A 4,961-nucleotide genomic window follows, 5' to 3' on the forward strand; every position below is an offset into this window, starting at 1 on the left:
CGGCTAGTCTGTACGGTGTATGACACAATCTTGATCATTTTAAACATGAGGCTGTATGCTCTGCAAGTATATTCCTTTACAAGACCATAATATAGTACAGAACATTCCAATTTGTATGTTCACAGCCTTATTGTTTGTGTAACACTACTGTAATCCATGCAATATCTATAGTGTTTCGAATTTCCAGTTTATTCCGAATTTTACTGAAAAACAGGATTTGTAAGTGAACCTCGGTTTTTACTGATTTATACCCAATTTTAAGTCTACTCTTCAGTATTTTCCTGATACTATTCTGTAGGAAACACACAATATTTTGATTTAACACTGTATCCTAGGATACAGCACGTAAGTTTAGACAGGATCAAATAATGGTCAAACGTTGCACATGATTGGTTCTCTGTTGCTTTACAAAAACATCACCTGATTCTGTTGGCCAATGGTCAATCAAAGTCTGATTATTGTGGCAAGTGCTGGGCGCAAGGGCGGTTCTGCCATAAGGCCTGGGGGGGCTTATGCCATCCAGGTGATAATAGTATAATCAACTTGTTTTTGCCTAATCTGCACTGTCACTGGATGAAGACTGGATGAAGTGTCTGTGTGACCTTAATCCAGCACCTGTATTTTTTTTTCTGCTGGGCCTGTCAGTAAGTAACTCGCAGATAATGAGGCATGCTCAGTGTCTGAAGAGACCCAGAGATTGCCCATAGACTGTCAGAGATTAACACAACTGTTGTTGGTTATTTTTTAATATCTCTTTCCCTGACATTTTTAACATAGGTTAACAATAATAAATGGATCTGTCAAAAATTATGAATCATTACATGACATTTGGGGAGGGTGATTCTGGGATATGACAGAGGGATTGTAGGATCACCATGGGAAATACCTTGCCTCTTACACAGCTGTTAATCAGGACCTGTCAAAAATGACAACCTGTCAAAATACAGTTTGATGAGTAGTGTCGCCATATACTGTACTACTTAATAAAGTCTGGAAAACAACAGAGATGGTTAAATCATTTGACAGAGACAGCATGATAAAGGACTGCTAGGGTAAATGTAGGAAATTAAATGTTTAACTAATCTGAAGAATTAAGCTTTTCCTATTTGAAAGCTGCATTGTTTATAACAGCATTTGACAAAGTTGCACATCCATGGTTAATGTTGCAGGAAGGTAAGTGACAGAAAATAATCTTAAGAACAAGGTACAGGGTAGCATTTAATGGAAAAACTGAAAGCTAGAAAGAAGTCACATGGATAACGACTGTTTTGTCTAAGGAGCCCTGCTGCAGTATATTATAGCCACATAGGCTTCACTTGGGACTAAAGCACTTGATTAAAACTTGAAAAATATGCTGTTCACAAAACAGAAAGTATTTTTTAATTACAGAAACGCAAACAATCTTTTCTGGAAGAATAACTCGTAGGGGATAACCAAGTTGGGAATTTCCGTATATGTTTTATATAAAATCAAAGATACCAGAACATATCCTGTTACAGTATTTGTTTTGTTTGTTTCTGTTTTGAGTATAGCTAAGAGATAAATCCATTTACTGCATTTTATAACAAATTACTAGAGTAAATTGCAGTATTTACATTTCTGTTAGAACTCAAAGAACAGCAAGTATCACATTCCTGTCAGACTTCCTATGAGATATGATTTGTGAGATAGGCCTATCCTTTAATAAAAGCATAGCAAAGTGTAATCAAGCATAGTAAGAGCATGGTAAACATTGCAAAGTACAAAGTGGCATGGTAAAACATAGTAAAAACTGTTGTAAATGCATAGCATAACAATGGGAGAAGCATGGGAAATATGCAGAAATGTCCGTGCAAATGTACCTTTGTAAACTTCTATAAGGAATTTTGCAGTAAACACATAATTTACTGCATAAATAGTAAATACATTACTAAAGATTGCAGTAAAGATTTTACAAAGTGCCCATTATACTGTACTATATATAGTTTCTTTATAGGCCTTTAGGATATATTCAAGTAAGACTAGAGATACGCACTTTTTGAGTGAATGCCGTCAATGTGCAACATTGTTGTTAACAATTTTGAAATGTTGAGCTCTTTGTTTTAATCCTATAGCAATAATTAGTGTGGCCAGGAGTTAACGGTGACTTTTTCTCCTGAAAGAAATTAAAAACTCTGAGAATGACAGGCTACTACCCATCAGATGCGATGAGGCAAGAGAAAATGTGCAGTGACGTCACGCATCAACTCACTGAGCAATCAGAGAACAGCTTCAATGCACATGGTCCAGCAGGGTGAAGCAGTTTCCAGAATGACGGAGAAAACAATAATACTTGCCATTGAAAAAAGTTCAATGTATTTTGAGTTACAGAGTGGGTGGTATATAAACCCATCACTGTTTAGAGCCTTAAAATAAACCCCAGAAGCACTTTGGCTTAGTTTACATGCAAAAATAATGTCTCACCTTTTTTAGCAAGGTTCTTACAAAAATAATAATAATAATAATAATAATAATAATAATAAATAATAATAATAATAATAATAATAATAATAATAAACTTGGCATACATGTAGAGTGATAGGAACTGGGAAATGCAGTCCATCATATCACATATGTTGATATTTTTGACTGTGGGTCTGTTTCTGAGCTAGCCTGAGCAATTTAAAATGTGAGTGAGTATGTCAGAGATTTTCCATTTCAAATCTGTAATCTCCCATGGGCAAGAAATTGGTCATTTTTCTTCTGGCAGAAATCTTGCTTGAATGGCTGGTAAAGTTATGTTGAGAAGCAGATGGCTGTTGAAGGGGTGGATAGCTTTCTAGATGCAGACAGTGGCATGCTGTTTTGGTTCTTTCTGTTCAGTGTGACCCCAGGATTTGACACATGAAACAGAGGCGAAGTTAAACTTATGACTACCTGCCTGGAAAGTGTTTTTTTTTTTTTTTTTTTTTTTTTTATGTACCAAATATATATTTTCGTATGATAATATACAATGTAATTATGTAATTCAAACCTACACATTTGAGACCTATATTGAATGGATGTCTATGACGTGGACAATTGAAGGAATTATTATTAGCATGTGATTGTAACTCACAACACAATTCCACACCCCCACTTGTTGTGCACTTCCATTCGTTTAAGGTCTCAAATTGATTTCTATTTGAAAACATGTTATCTGGTACTGCACTTGGTTAAAAAAGTCTGTTTACAAGCCATGCTTATGTTGCACTTGATTGGTCATTTTCCCACACCTTCAATTGCAGGCTTCTTTTCTGTCATTAACCAATCAGATGCTTCTTCTATTGACTGACGTTCAGTGAGTAGCATGCTTTGAGCAATATATCCTGTGAATACGGCTTAGAAACTGAAAATGTTCTTTAACCTAAAGTAGAACCATGTATTTCAGCAGGTAACAGTATTCAACAGGTTTCATTTGATTTTGGCCCCTCGGTAGGGTCAGTACCATTGTTCAAGTCAGCAGAGATTTAAGGGAATGATCTCATTAAAATATGACTTTGTTCAAGTTAACTAACTACCCACTAGCACATATTTGTCAACAGATAGCCAACGCAATACACTGAACATTTGCGTTCTCAGCTGTAGTCCTTTAAAATTTTTATGCTCGGGTGCTATGAGCTGTAAATTCAGACATTTGTTCCATATGCATACCTTTTATTCAAAATATGGGCCCCTTGTGCATGCACATGTACAGTAAGTGCAATAATAATGGTCAAATACAAATTTAATCAAAGAACAGTTCATTGAACACTGCTCTTCATATACTGAGCATCAAAAGAAACTTATCACTTATATTTGGATAAAATTCACTAGATGTGATTGAAAAATGACAAGCTCTGTTTTAGAGCAGGTGCAGTGACTTTTATTGTGCTGATTAACAACTGACATCACAAAGATGCTGCAAAATGATCTGTCGATCTTGGGCAGGTGTTGTGACTCTTGGTCTCCTAGTTTGTGGCCTGTCATTGACAGAGTGTGTCTGGTTATACCATCTTGCCAGGTTTCAAATTGCTGGCTGTGAGCACCCAAGATGACGAGCCACAGTATGCTGCCCTAGTCCAGCCTCCACATGCCGATTGCATGAAGGCGCTGCTCTCTTGACAGACGTGGCATATTGTTTTTTTATCTGTGATTTTCTTTATTGCTTTTATTCAAGTTTTCAATTCAACCTCTGAAATCACTCCATATCCAGTGTCCAATCAACTGTCTCACTGATTAGGTGATTAAGTGCATATGCTTCAGTCATAGTCACTCAAGTGTTTCATGGTCAAGGATGAATAATCGAGTGATTAAAAAGAAACAAAAAACCATTTGTCAATGTCCATTATTTATATACCTTATTTTTTTTTTAAATAAATGTGTTATAATAGTGATAAGTTTCATTTGATGTTCTGTATACTTTCTTCTTATCCATCTTTCAGCCAGTGACCAGGAAGGTGATGAAGCATTTGGCAGCATTAATAGATCCGTACGGTCATCCATCTGTCTGCTTTGCACTTATATTCTATTTAGAATATTTTGGTAAACAAGTAGTCTCTTCTAGGGAAAGAAAATAAATTTACCAATGTTGTGCTGCAAGATGAGAAAATACAATTGCATTTGATAATGAACCTATAATTACAGCTTTGGGTGGTTTGTTTTTTCTTTCATAAAAATTATATAAATTGATGTGGTAAATGCATTGTACATTTTGTGATACATGCGGTCTTTCCACCAAAACAATAACACAATTAAATTGTGTATACTGTTATTATCCTGTTGCATAATTTACATTTTAAAAAGTAGGTGTTGTTAGCTTTGTCCTTTAATGAAAGGCAGTAGCTTGGCTACAACATCCAGGGTATCTGTTATTATTATTAGTGTTTTTAAATCTTGTGAATTGCTTTGAGCTGCAATTGCATGGAAGTCACTATTTAAATTCATGATGTAATTGCATTGTAACTATGTATTATTATTCTAAG

This window comes from Polyodon spathula, chromosome 4 (assembly GCF_017654505.1).
Source record: "Polyodon spathula isolate WHYD16114869_AA chromosome 4, ASM1765450v1, whole genome shotgun sequence".
NCBI classification, from domain to species: Eukaryota; Metazoa; Chordata; class Actinopteri; order Acipenseriformes; family Polyodontidae; genus Polyodon; species Polyodon spathula.